At 36.9% G+C, this 15,589-nt stretch overlaps 1 protein-coding gene across 1 annotated transcript in view; it reads left to right on the forward strand.

Annotated features, from left to right (window-relative positions):
* The window catches only part of MYPN (myopalladin), a 96,677-nt gene that overhangs the window by 13,515 nt on the left and 67,573 nt on the right, over positions 1-15,589 (forward strand). The window lies entirely within an intron of this gene.

Consider the following 15,589-nt stretch of genomic DNA (forward strand, 5'->3'; position numbering starts at 1 on the left):
CATGACCTGAGCCGAAGGCAGGTCATGATCTCAGGGTCCTGGGATCGAGTCCCGCATCGGGCTCTCTGCTCAGCAGGGAGCCTGCTTCCTTCTCTCTCTCTCTGCCTGCCTCTCAGTGTACTTGTAATTTCTCTCTGTCAAATAAATAAATAAAATCTTTAAAAAAAAAAAAAAAAGATATCCAGTGTGAATTCTACATTTAGAACAGCACTTCTCAATTTGACTACTTAATTTTCCTAGGAAATACTTAATCTGCATTTAGATTTCATAACGTTTACAGCTGAAAAAGTAGCTTAACATACTCAAGTTGTTCCAAACATACCTCAAAATTTCATAACAGCAAAATTATCAGTTTTAAAATTTAAATTAATTAAAATTAAATGTAATTTGAAATTCAGGTCCTAGGTTGCACCAACCACATTTCAAGTGCCCAATACCACATGTGGTCAGTGACTAAGGTATTGGACAGCATAAGTCTACAGCCTGAAGATGAAAACAAGAAAGTATTTAAGACTTATACTCAATGAATACCTGAGGTATTTTTTCAGTTTTAAAGAAAGCCAAAAGATAGAATAAAGACTAATAGAATAAAGATAGAATAAGTTCGTAGCTAAGTAAAATCAATTTAAAGATTCATTTTACATGTATTATATTTATTATAAACTTTTTATAACAGCTTAATGAATACTATTCTCCCTAATGCCCAAGTCTTTCCCTAATATGACTAATGAGTAGAGAGGATATCAATTTTTTTTTTTTTAAGATCTTATTTTTGTTTATTTGACAGAGGGAGACACAGCGAGAGAGAGAGAACACAAGCAGGGGGACTGGGAAAGGGAGAAGGAGGCTTCCCACTGAGCAGGGAGCACAACACGGGGCTCCATCCCAGGACCCCTGGGTTCACAACCTGAGCCAAAGACAGCCGCTTCACTATTGAGCCACCCAGGCGCCCCTGATATCAATTTTTTATGTGCCTACCAGTTATCTTTTCTTTGAAGCAAGTGAAGCTTAAGCCTCGGGGTTCCTCATTTGCATAAACTATGCCTAATTTTGTGGTCTTATTTTATTTCATTTTTTAAAGGGGCCCTTCCACATATCTGAGCTTCAGGTCCCACAGCCTGGATCTGACCACAGCCCCAGGGTGACGTTTGCACGCTCTAATATTACAATGTAATAATATGTGAATAAAGAGCTTTAAGTGTGTTGCTTATATAGAGAATTACTGGATTTAGAGTCCTGTAACAATCACTTTGCTTTCCTAACAATTTATTTACTAGTAGAATGACTTCATTACTATTTAACATTTATTCTAGGTGTGTAAATAGGGTCTCGTCTTTTTCTCACACAGTATTCATACTATAGGATATTCATATTATAGGACAGTAATAGTATTAATAATAATAGTTTTATTTATATTTACCTATTGATTCAAGAGATTTTAACCCAAAGATGTACTCATATATTGAATTTTGGTTTTCAAAGGCAACAGAATGCAATGTTAAATATTATTTCTACAATGTCATATACACTACTATGCAGTTATGCAAATGAGCTCCTTGAGGGCAGGGGTTCTCCTTTGTATCCTGAACACCTTCATATCTCCTTTGTTTATTTCTGGCTCATAGTAATCACTAAGAAATGTTAAGTAAACTAATGCATAAAGAAACAGGAAAACAAGAAACTCAATCAGTTTCAATCAGGATTCGGTCATATGGCCTAAGATATGACAAAGGGTTGAAACTGTATGACACAACCTTCTATTCTAAGCATGCCTGATGACACTCCCAGGGAGTATCGTTGGTAATGCTGGTGAGATGTCATCACAGAACCATGATGGAAATCACCCAGTGACATTTGGGCAGTCTAAGTAAGCTGGTGAGTACTCAAGTTATAAAACACACACAACTTACTTAGATTAGTCTTGTCCAACCCACTAATTTCTAAACATAGCATGGACCCAAAAAAAACAGAAAAACTAGACCAGATTGTTCAGGACTGATTCTCCCCATTTCTTGACTGTGACAATCTCAGATATGAAAAAGAATTCAGTATTCCTGTGAGAAAAATGAGCCAGGAAGAATTATAAGATACCCATCCCCCCCCAAAACAAAGTAATCTAGTGGTCCCTCAAAAACTACTTAATCAACCAAATGCAAATTTATAAATTTTAAAGTGGAAAAAATATACACAGCTTCTATGTAGCAATACTAATTTTACCTGGAAGAATTTCTTTCCTGATAGAATTCATGCCTGTATTCCAACCATTGGTTTGGTGCCAGAAAATTTCTAGGTATTTATTAATTATTTTCTGGATGAACTAGTATTTAATTTATGCATCAATTATATTCCAAAAAGTTTAGAATTTTCTATTAGCTGTCATTATTATCTTAAGCCCAGAGTTTACATAACTCTAATTAATTGGACAGCAAATATATTTTTACTATGTGCTCTGCACTTTGATTATTGCAGTGACAGAGACAATATAAGATGTGTTCCTGTCCTCAAGGAGCTTGTGATTCAATTAAAGAAATCATCCAAGTTTATATAGTACAAAACCATAAGAACTATCAGGCTTCAGAGAAGGGATGGAGGACTAGAAAGATCAAAGAAGACTTCGGACATGTAGGATGAGAAAGATTGAGAGGATTTAGGATTTAGGATTTATTCATTCAATCATTCAACAAATACCTGTTGAATTACTAAAGTGAATTACTGGGAGTACGAAACAGCTGTGAGCTATTGGAGGTCACAGACCTTGTTTTGAAACCAAGTCTAACACTGTTCTGAGAGGGTAGCTCTCATAATCTAAAAAGCAATCAGACAGGAATGTAGTCAAAACGGTGCAATATTGTATAAGGGCTATAACAGAAGTATATATAGAGCACAACAGCAGCTCAAAGGAAGATGTGATTATTTTGCCTCGAGTGCAGGAGGAAGGAAGCATTCACAAAGGAGGTGCCTCTAGTTTGAAGAGACCAGGGGTAGAGGAGGAAGCAAGTGCAAAAGTCTAAAGACAAGTGTTTTTTTTTTTTTTTTTCAAGGAACTGCAAGTTCCTTTGCTGTGTGAAGAACATGGGGTAGCAGGTGAGCCAAAACAAGAGAAAAGCTTTTGGGTCAGGTCAATTTAACATGTTCATATAAAGGCACAGACGCTGGGAGAGGAATATTTTTATATGACAGGGAGGAGACTGGCCTAACCTGAAAAGATAGTAGAGCCAAATGATTTTGCAGAGCCTTGAAAGCAAAACAGAATAGTTCAGACTTGGTTTCAAAACCGCCTAGAAGCCACTTAAAAGGTTGTGTATCAAGAAGTACCAAGATGAAAGGGAGCATTTAAGGAGAATTAGTCTGGAAGGAGGAGTTCGACTTGAAAAGAATGAAGAGTGTAGGCCACTTAGGAAGCTGAGGGAGATATCCCAGGCATCAGATGCTCTGATCAGATTTGAATGGGGGCAGTGGGAGCAAGATTTAGAAGAAAAGAAATCAAGCCAAACTTGGTGGCTGACTGGATAGGAAGGATGAGTAAAAAAACGTTACTCCGCACGTTTGAAGCTGGATGCCTGAGAGAATATTGCGGCCACTGCCAAGGACTAAGAAAATGGAAGAGGTGATGGATGAATGGCGGAGTTGATGATTTGAGTCTGAGGAGACTAAGGGATGATTTCCAATAGGCAGTTGGAAATGCACGACTGAAGGTCAAATGAGAGGGTAGTGGAACTGGAGACATTCCAAGGAATGACCTGGACACTAGGAAATCTGGACACAATATCTCTGTAATTACAAAGGGACTATATATAAACAGATAACACTTGGAACTAACTTCTACTAGTGCCAAAAGAAGGTTTTCCAACCTTCTTTTAGCAGTAACTCCCTCCCAGTTTTCTCCCGGCAATGAATCTATTATACGTTATCCCAACACACTCTCTCTCTCTCTTTCTCTCTCTCTCTCTCTCTCTCACACACACACACACACACACACATTTTTTAAGGATAAAATTAGAGCTTTTGAGATTGAAGAGCGTTGGAGTGGAAGGAGCCCGAAACTCCTAAGGCATCCCCATAGAACCCAGGAGTACAGATTTTGATCCAGAGAATACCTTAAAAATACATTAAAATAATGAGATATTTTGGCTTGCCATGTAGGAACGTGGCAGTCAATAAGAAACGTATCCTTTTCACTATTTTTGCAGGAAAATGCAATAAGCCTACCTGGCAACTGAGGTCTAACCTTGGATCTGGGCGCCCATGCTCTTGTAACTCTGGTTTAGCAAATTGAAAAATTGTTTTTGGTGTATTTGTTGATTTCCAAGTTAATTGGGCAGAAATTGCTTTGTTTTGTAGAGGTGAGATCCCACGTCACTGAAAGTAGCCTTTTGAAAAAGCTTGTTAATCTGGGACATAGCTTCATGGGAGGAGGGGCCTTAGAAAATGAAACACATTCATGCATCACCCACAGATGAAAGCGTCTGTTGGAATTCACAGCAAATGGCTGTGATCCCGTTTTGTATCCTGACTTCAAATTCTTTTCCCAGGAATGTGCAGCTGGGTCACACTAAGTATGTTTGCTTGTGCACAACCTTCTGAAGCAGCACAAATTTACCCTTTATGGGCATCAATGCCTGCTTTGGCTGTTCGGTTTTGTTTTTGCTGCTTCTGGACAATAGCCTACAAGTGACATGATCAGGAAATAAATTAGTTACAAAAACAGAGGATATTTTAAATGACACAGGGGAATTATAAAATATTATAAACAATTATATTTGATGTATACATATTACACATATCATGTATAATATGTTGTACAAATATTTGAAATATTACATTAGTTATGGGCTTTTTCTTCTACCTTTTGGGAAAATCTAGATGCCGTCATTCATTTATCCAACCAATAGTAAGTGCCTAGTATGTGCCATGTATTGTTATAGGCACTAAGAGTAAAACAACAAAAACAAGAAAAATTCCCTGCCTTCATGGAGCTTAGGGTCTAGTAAGGAACACAGATAATAAACAAAAATTCCCAGAATTATTACATAATTGTAATTGTGATAAATGTGATAAAGGAGGGTGCATGTAGTAAAGGCACCAAACCTTATAGGTAGGCTGAAGAAGGTTATATTAAAAAGCGGTATTTAAGCTGAGAAATAAAAAATCTCTAGGAGTTAGCCTGGCAAAGTAGGGCTTAGGAAAAAGTGTCTCAGAGTGAAGGAACAGAAGATTCGAAGCTCTTAAGGCTACAAGATCATCATTGACTTTAAGGAATTGAAAGAACTGATGTCACCAGAACATACAGTGAGAAGGTAATGGTTTGAGATTAAGTCCAGAGAGGCAGAGGAGGCTACGTTTTGAGAGGCTCTTAGAACTCCATACTCAAAGTGGGTCCTGAACCAGCTGGTCAGCATCATCGGAGACCTTGGTGAATATGCAGATTTGTAGTTCCACCTTATACCTACTGAGTCGAGGTTTCTAAAACTGAGGCCCAAACACCTGTCTTTTAACAAACTGCTGTCTGCTGCTGTGCTGAGAACTTTTGCAATTTCTTTGGAAACTACCTCAGAGGGAGGGACCTTCCCCACACTTTGTTCCTTGATCCAGAGGCTGCAATCTCCAGGTAACACTTTAGGACCTGCTGCTCAGTTCTTACTCCAACAGTACACTTCTCACACTCTCTCTGATGGAGTCACCTCAGCCTCGTAGGCGGTTCTTTGAAGCGAGTTCTGTTTTGAGGTGGAACGCCAGGCTAGTTTCTGTGGTGTCCACTGGGTCCCTGGGAAAACTCACATCTTCCTCCCATAAAGTTTGGAAATCCAGGCTGCTTCCATTGAAGCTCTTCCTATCGTCCTTCTCTCTTGGGCAATACTAAATATCCTGTCACCTTAAAAGTTTCTGAGGCTGGGGGCACCTGGGTGGCTCAGTGGGTTAAGCCTCTGCCTTCAGCTCAGGTTATAATCTCCAGGTCCTGGGATCGAGCCCCGCATCAGGCTTTCTGCTCAGCTTTCCCCCTCTCTCTGCCTGCCTACTTGTGATCTCTGTCAAATAAATAAGTAAAATCTTTAAAAAATAAATAAATAAAAGAAAAGTTTCTGAGGTAAGAATTGGGTATAAACCTCTGTACCCCCACAGACTCCCGAGGCTATAAGTCAAGCTCTCCAAGGGCCTCTACATAAGTTTCTGCGATTGCCTACCAACTTTCTTTAATCAGACTCTTGACTTCACATACACTCCCACAATGGACACGGATCATCAGACTGAATTGCCTGAATTGTTTTCTAAAGTATATTTTGACTAGATACTAAAGAATATGTGTGTGTGTGTGTGTGTGTGTTTGTGTGTGTTTGTGTGTGTGTGTGTGTGTGTGCGCGCGCGCACGCATGCACACGCATACTTATGTTCATGGGATAAAAATGATAGCACAAACATCTGTGTGCCCAAATTACCATTATTTTTAAGACTGCTGTCTTCCTAATCCTGTCCCTTCCTCCCCTTTCAGAAGTAATCACTAGTTCAAATCTTGTGTTTTCTCTTTAAATTTTTCTTAACGATTTTTCTTCATAGTTTTACAACATATTTTTATGTCCCTAAACAATATTGGTATGGAAGCATTTACAGATGAAATAATACAAAATCCTGGACTTACATTAAAATAATTCAAAGTGGGAAAAAGTGGAGAATATAAAAGAAATACATATGCCACTTGTTGATAATTTATTGAAGCTAAGGGTATGTGCATGGTGGCCCATTATACAGAGTCTCTACTTTGTATATGCTTGACAGTTTCCATAATAAAAAGTTTTTTAAAATATTAGTAAAATTTACATATTTAAAATTTTTTATTTAAGTAGGATCGTGTTTATATTCTTCTGCTGCTTGAATTTTTTTCTCCAAAAACTGTATCCATGATGTTGCATGTAACTCTAATTCACTCATTTTCATTTCTATATAGGATTTCACTGTAAGGCTAGAGGATTGTATTTGTTGATGTACATTTGGGTTGTTTCTAGGTTTTTTTCTTAAGATGAACAATGTTGTTATAAACATTCTAATATATTCTTCTGGTACATAAGTATGTCTAGGCATGTAATTGCTCATGGAGTTAGTACAACTTCAACTTTATGATAATAAATTTTTCCAAAGAAATTATTTCAACTTGCATTCCCATGAACATTTATGAAAGCTCTGGTTGTCCTACATCATTGCCAATATTGATATTACCAGACTTCTAAATTTTTGCCAGTCAGATAGGTATGAAGTGTTAGCTTGTTGTAATTTTAATTTTTCATTTCTGTAATTACTGATGAAGCTGAGAATTTTAAAAATTGTGTTTATTGGCCATTCAGGATTCACTTATATGAAGGACCTCTTTACATCTTTCATTCATTTTTCTGTCATTTGTTCTTTTTTTATTGAATTGTAAGACTTCTAAAAAATATGATTAAGGTACTGATCATATGACATATTGACATATAGATTATGAAAATATCCTTTCCTACTTTGACTTGCCTTCTCTAATAATTAGATATTTTTAACTTCGGTATAAAAAAGTTTTTTTGTAGTTTTGGTTTCTATAGTGTGTGTCTAGCTTAAGAAATTTTTCCTTACCTCAATATAAAATATTCTTATATATTGTCTTCTAAAAGTTTTGTAATTTTTTCTTTCACATTTAATTTCTTAATCCATTTAAAGCTAATTTTTGTGTATGGTGTAAAGCAGAGGATCCATTTATATTATTTTTAGATTGGGTAATCAACTATTTCAGCTTCAGTTTATTGAAAATGTATCCCCCCTCAATTGATCTATAATGCCAGCTCCATCATAAGTCTGAATTCCATAAATATGTGGATCTAGCTCTGAGCTTTCTATTCCTTTCCTGTGGTTTATTTATCTCATTGCAATAGAGTTTTCATAATCCTTATTTCCAGCTTTTTCATTTTAAGGAATTTTAGTTCTTCTTGGCCTTTTGCTCTACAATATAAATTTTAGAATCATCTTATCAAATTTCACAAGAATTTTTTAATTTATTAAGATTTTGGAGATTGCATTGAATCTGTAGACCAATCTAGGGGGAATTTGACATCTTTAAAATATTGAGGCTTCAAGGCACCTGGGTGGCTCTGACAGTTGTGCGTCTGACTCTTGATTTTGGCTCAGGTCATGACCTCAGGGTTGTGAGATCAAACTCCGAGCTGGGGGTCTGCACTCAGCAGGGAGTCACCCTGAGATTCTCTCTTTCCTTCCCACCCCCCGCTCCATCCCCTACTCATTCTCTCACTCATTCTCAAGAAATATATCTTTTTAAAAATAAAATATTGAGGTTTCATATTCAGGATCCTAATATGTTTCTCCATTTATTTAGATTACCTAAATGGTAAGCTTAAATAATTTTTTTCTCTGAGTCATACAAATATTTGGCTAGATTTATCCAACAGTATCTCCTTTTCACTCTGTATAAATGATAGCTTTTAAAAAAAAATTTCATCCTATGATTGTTACATAGAGAAATGCAATCAACTTTTGTATATTTTTTCTTTAGCTTTTTAAAATTTAAATTCAATTAGCCAACATAAGGTACATCAGATGTACATCAGTACATTAGTTTCAGATACAGTGTTCAATAATTTATCAGTTGCATATAACACCCTGTGCTCATCACATCACCTACCCTCCTTAATGCCCCTCATCCAGTTATCCCATCCCCCTACCCACCTGTATATTGGTTTTTCTAACCAACAATGTTGCTACATTCTAGAGATTTTCTATAGATTTTTGGAGGGGTGATCTTCCTTTCCAGTCCCGTATCTTATATTTCATTTTCTTGACTTATTAAACTAGTTAAACCCTCAGTACCATGTTAAAAAGAAATGGTGACAGTGGGTATTCTAGTCTTATTTATAATCTTAAAGGGAATGCTTTCCATTTTTCACCCTTACATAAGATTTTGTTGTCGGTTTCTTTTGTTTAGGAAGATTAAGATTTTTTAAATCATGAGTGGATGTTGAATTTTATAAAACATTTTTCTGTATCTGTTGAGATCGTTGTATGAATTTGCCCTTAATTTTTTTTGATATGGTAAAGAATATTGATTTTATAATGTTTAGTCAAACTTAAATTCTTGGGATAAACAAAATCAATACCATCACAGTGGTTCCAAATTGAATGGATTGAAGAATTTATTCTGAAAGAAAATTAACATAGTATAACAGAAGTAAAAAATTATACTTTAAAATATCAATATTGCAAAGATTCAAGTACATTGCATCAACAAAACTAAAAAATTTAATATGTTGATTTGTTCATTCACTCAATAAAAATTTATTCAGCACTCACTATGCATCAGGAACTATTCGAGGCACTTGAAATTCATTAGTAAATAAGGCTAAGTTTCCTGCCATATTCTGTTGCAGTTGAGGTGAAGGAAATAGATGACAAACCATAAATTTAATAAATAAGTAAATTAAGGTAGTAATTTAGTAATAAGTACTATGCAAAAAAGAAAATGTAAGAGTTCTAGAAGGAGACAACAAAAAGTTTCTAGTCAACCCTATCCAAAGTAATGTACTCCTTAAAAAATTATTTAGGGGGCGACTGGGTGGCTCAGTGAGTTAAAGCCGCTGTCTTCAGTTCAGGTCGTGATCCCAGGGTCCTGCGATTGAGCCCCACACCAAGCTCTCTGCTCGGCAGGAACCTGCTTCCTTCTCTCTCTCTGTCTGCCTCTCTGCCTACTTGTGATCATGGTCTGTCAAATAAATAAGTAAAATCTTTTTAAAAAATAAATAAATAAATAAAAATTATTTAGGAATTGTTTTCATTTTCACTTTATTAATCTTCACTCTTAGTATTAAAACTAGCTAGATCTTGTTATCTTGATATTAACCAAGTGCTTATTTATGTTTCTCTTAAGTTACCAAAAAATTTCCACCTCGAAGAACTCAGTAAATTTTTTAAAAATATTTTATTCATTCTTTTGACAGGCAGAGAACTCAGTAGATTTTAATAAAATTTCAAGCATAGACCTATGCCCTTCCTGTACTCCCACAGCCCCATGATTGAAATACAGCCACTGGTCATGAACACTTGAGTTTGTTAACTCAGTAGCAAACAGGACATACAAAACACCAAATTCTGTTGCAAAAATCCAACATAACTTTGAGTTTTGTTAGAAAATGTCTATTATTATCTTATTGTCCCATGGAGTCCAGAGTCCAGTGCGCTCTGCCTAGGGAAGAGTCCCTCTGCGGAAGGGAGAGAGCCGAGGACTCATGAAGTAAACTACTTTCGTCTATTTTAGGCCCTCCACCCTCCACATAAGAGATCAGGCATTGTTAGACAAAGCTGGTTAAAGGCAATTCAAGGAAAGTTCTTCTTTAGCCACCAAACCTTCTTGAAGAATGAAAACAAAACAGGCTTGAGGCGCTAATCATCCTAGTATGAATTCATTCATTTACCATCCATACAGCAAACATTTTTTGGAACAGCTCTGATGTGCCATACACTGTGCCAGGAACCAGATAAACAGGTGATAAACAAAACAAACATGATTGTCTCCAACCAGTAGTGTTTGCTGTTCTGTCAGAGAGAGAAATACTAAACAAATAAACCTCCAAACCACTGTATAATTATAAGTGATAGATAGGTCAGTAAAGAAAACAAACATGGAGAGGCAGTAATAGGAGGTAGGATAGGGACATTGGAAGGGCTAGGACAGGGCTAAAGAAACGCTCTGAGTAATCGTTCTTTTAATGAGCATTATTGCTGGTGAGTCAGAATAACACATTCAAATTACATTTAGAAGTCGTTAATGTGCTAAAGCAATGAGTCATAACATTTATCCGAGCCATAGTTTTGATAAAATAGTAACCTAACAGCAGTAACCAAAAATCCAGTTAAATCTGAAAAATGTGTCTCTTCAAGTGTTTTCATTCCCAGGCTTGGTAGCCAGCCAGATTAGCACAAAAGCCGGGTCCTTCTTTTTCATTTGGACCTGCCTTATTTTCCCAGATCACTGACTCATTTCTGCTGAGCCATGAATCATGTCTGGCACCACTGTCGTTCTGTGTCATGAGGCTTTGGCGTCCTAAGACACACACCTTGGGCAGGGCGTCTCTGTGAAAGCATTCCCTAACATGGATAATGTTTGAAGAGAGTGTGTTTTCCTCCTTATCTTCAAAAGTCTTCAGGGAAGCTGGATAACGTTTAATACTTTTTGAGAAAGCAGCCTGACCGGTGTGTGATTTCTGAGTGGGTCACGGTGTTAAAAGTCAGAGTGACGGTTACTGATTTTTTTCCTTTGGGACTGGCTGAAGCTATCCTTGCCATCTGAGTGGCAGCACAAAAACGCTTCTGACAGAGAGTTTGGGCATTTGAATCATTCCACTTATCGCCTTCTGGCTGTCCAATTGCTCTCGATGTTTCCACTCCCATTTTGGTAAGGAAGAAAAACATTAAAGAAATGAGGTAACCTCATAATGTTTATGTAAGGGAACGTACTTGTTTATTTGTCTTGAAATAGTTATTTCAATAAAGCAAATTTGCTTTCAATAAAGCAAATATCCTATTTGCTTTATTAAATTAAGACAGGTACAGGGCTTAAAAAGTCAAGTAACATTAAAGAACAGACCAATTTCAACTCTTTTTTGCAGTTTCCTATCTATTTACCTCTGTATTTCCAAATCATACTCCAGCAGTTCTCATAATTTTTGTTCTCAGGACACTTTTACAGTCTTAAAAGTTATTGAGGCCCAAAAGAGGTCTTGTCTATGTGAATTACATCTTTAATTATCATATTAGAAATGAAAACTGAGAAATGTTTTAAATAGGCATTTCTCATTCATTTTTAAATAACAATAATGAACATGCTAATATAAACAATTTCATGAAAAATAACTATATTTTCAAAAAAATTTAGTGAGAAGAGTGATACTCTTTTACATTTCTTTTTTTCTAATATTTTATTTATTTATTTAACAGAGAGAGAGAGAGATCACAAGTAGGCAGAGAGGCAGGCAGAGAGGGGGAAGCAGGCTCCTTGCTGAGCAGAGAGCCGGATGTGGGGCTCCATCACAGGACCCTGAGATCATGGCCTGAGCTGAAGGCAGAGATTTTACCCACTGAGCCACCCAGGTGCCCCCTCTTTTACATTTCTTGTAAATCTCTTTAATGTCTGGCTAAATAGAAGACTGCTAAATTCTTGTGTCTCTGCATTCAGTTTATTATAATATGTTGTTTGTGTTGAAGCAAATTTTTAAATTCTGGCCTTATAGATATGTAGTTGAAAGAGGAATATTTCAGTAGCCTTTTCAGGTAATACGGCTATTCCTGTTCGGTACTACATCAAAATTCAGCTAGCAGTGCTTTCTTAGAGGTTAGTTGCAATATGAAATCTGAAACCCTATCAATAAATTTCCATACTCTGCTATACTAAAACCCTTTGTCCGTCTTGGACTTTAATTTTTATTATTTTTTTTAAGATTTTAGTTATTTATTTGACAGAGAAAGAGAGAGAGATCACAAGTAGGCAGAGAGGCAGGAAGAGAGAGGGCAGGGAGCAGGCTCCCCACTGAGCAGAGAGCCTGACATGGGGTTCAATCCCAGGACCCTGAGATCATGACCTGAACAGAGGCAGAAGCTTAACCCTCTGAGCCACCCAGGTGCCCCTGTCTTGGACTTTAAGTGGATAATATCATGCATTGGTAATTTGAAAAATGAGTAATATGGATTTTCCGAAAGTTGACACATTTTATTACTTAATAGTAAAAAAAAACACGTGTTAATATCATCATTTGATTTTATCAAAAAATCTTTAAGTATTGGGAAGCCCTAAATTCACAGTGGGGAATACAAATTCTCCAGAATTTTAACTTTTCCTTGAAAGCTCGAATTTTTTCATTGACAACAAAGGTATCAGTTATTTTTACTTGAAACAAAAGGCTTATTTCTTTCATTTGCGAAAAAACATCTGCCAGACTCCCAAGTCTGAATAACCATAATTTGTCAGTTCTTTCAAGTTCAAATACTGTTCTATGCATTTAATGCTTAGTTCAACTCAAAAAACCCCACACAAATGCTCTTTCATATCCTATAGAAATGCTTTGTGCTACTTCCCATTTGACCACCCAGAATGTGAAAAGGATATAGGCTCAAGGTTGAGGTTTAATAAAAGTAATGATTTGTACTGCTTCACTGGGGACATTTTTAAATTAAACTGAAAATTTTTTAAACTGTGAGCGTGGAGGTGAGGAACACAACGGCCACAAGCCAATTTTTGACAATGCCTTAATTTGTCCGGCTAAAGCAGCTGTAACAGTTTTACCTCCTGTGGCTTTTGCACCAGCAGGGTAAATGTCAACATGGTGAAAAGGCAAATATTTTAATATTATATAAAAATAGCTTTGTCTTCACAGAAAGTGAACTATACTTTGAGAACTACTGTAATATACTTGTACCACTATTGCTTGGCATATTGATGTTAACTATTTTCTATTGACTTTCTGTTCCAGAAGATGGGAGTTCAGCACCTCTTTAATAAACCAGCACTTCTGTTCCTTCACTGCCTCACTATAATAATATCACGAGGTTGTTTAAAAAATATTTTATGTGGGGCATCTCGGAGGCTCAGTTGGTTAAGTGACTGACTCTTGAGATCAGGTCGTGATCTCATCAAGCCCACTCATGTTCTCGCTCTCTCTCTCTATCAAAAAAAATTATTAATGTTTACTTTCTTCTTAGTATGTATGTATTATTCACTGACAATCCAGGTAGGGTAAAATGAATGTTTCCTTGTATGTACAACTATTTGTTTGTTTGTTTTGACCTGGAGTTGATTATTATCTTTTTTTTTAAACTTTTTTTAAATTAACATATAATGTATTATTTGTTTCAGGGGTACAGGTCTGTGAATCACCAGTCTTACCCAATTCCTAGCACTCACCATAGCACATAGCCTCCCCAAAGTCCATAACCCAGCCAACCTATACCTCCCCTCCTACCACTCCAGCAACCCTCAGTTTGTTTCGTGAGATTATGGTTTGTCTCCTCCTGATCCCATCTTGTTTCATTTTTTCCCTCGTTACCCCTCACAACCCCCTGCCCTGCCTCTCAAATTCCTCGTATCAGAGCGATCATATCATAATTGTCTTTCTCTGACTTATTTCGCTCAGCATAATACCCTCTAGTTCCATCCACGCCATTGCAAACGGCAAGATTTCATTTCTTGATGGCTGCATAGTATTCCATTGTATGCATATACCACCTCTTCTTTATCCATTCATCTGTTGATGGACATCTAGGTTCTTTACCTGGTTTGACTATTGTGTGCATTGCTGCTATAAACATTGGGGTACACGTGCCTCTTTGGATCACTGTATTTGTATCTTTAGGTCAGATACTCAGTAGTGCGATTGCTGGGTCTTAGGGTAGCTTTATTTTAAACTTTTTGAGGAACCTCCATACCATTTTCCAGAGTGGCTGCAACAGATTGCATTCCCACCAACAGGATAGGAGGGTTCCCCTTTCTCCCCATCGACACTAACATCTGTCCTTTCCTGCTTGTTATTTTTAACCATTCTGACTGGTGTTAGGTCTCTCTGTGGTTTTTCTTTGTATTCTCTGATGCCCAGTGATGGTGAGCACTTTTTCATGTGTCTGTTGGCCATTTAAATGTCTTCTCTGCAGAAATGTCTGCTCATGTCTTCTGCCCATTTCTTGATTGGATTTTTTGTTCTTTGGGTGTTGAGTTTGATAAGTTCTTTATAGATTTTGGATACTAGCCCTTTATCTGATATATCATTTGTAAATATCTTCTCCCATTCTGTCAGTTGTCTTTTGGTTTTGTTAACTGTTTCCTTTGCTGTGCAAAAGCTTTCGATCTTGATGAAGTCCCAGCAGTTCATTTTTGCCCTTGCTTCCCTTGCCTTTGGCGATGTGTCTAGGAAGAAGTTGCTGCATCTGAGGTCGAAGAGTTTGCTGCCTGTGTTCTCCTCAAGGATTTTGATGGATTCCTGTCTCACATTGAGGTCCTTCATCCATTTTGAGTCTATTTTTGTGTGAGATGTAAGGAAATGGTCCAGTTTCTACATGTGACTGTCCAATTTTCCCAAGACCATTTGTTGAAGAGACTGTCTTTTTTCCATTGGACAATCTTTCCTGCTTTGTCGAAGATTAGTTGACCATGGTGTTGGGGGCCCTTTTCTGGACTCTCTATTCTGTTCCATCGATCTATGTGTCTGTTTTTGTGCCAGAAGCATATTGTCTTGATGATTACAGCTTTGTAATAGAGCTTGAAGTCTGAAATTGTGATGTCGCCAGCTTTGGTTTTCTTTTTCAACATTCCTCTGGCTATTCAGGGTCTTTTCTGGTCCCATATAAATTTTAAGATTATTTGTTCCATTTCTTTGGAAAAAATTGATGTTTTTTTATAGGGATTGTATTAAATGTGTAGATTGTTTTAGGTAGCATAGAAATTTTCACAATATTTGTTCCTCCAATCCATGAGCATGGAACGTCTTGCTTGTTCCATGGTTTCTTGGTGACTTCCTCAATTTCTTCCATGAGGACTTTATAGTTTTCTGAGTGCAGATTCTTTGCCTCTTGATTAGGT

This window comes from Mustela nigripes, chromosome 4 (assembly GCF_022355385.1).
Source record: "Mustela nigripes isolate SB6536 chromosome 4, MUSNIG.SB6536, whole genome shotgun sequence".
In the NCBI taxonomy this organism is placed as follows: domain Eukaryota; kingdom Metazoa; phylum Chordata; class Mammalia; order Carnivora; family Mustelidae; genus Mustela; species Mustela nigripes.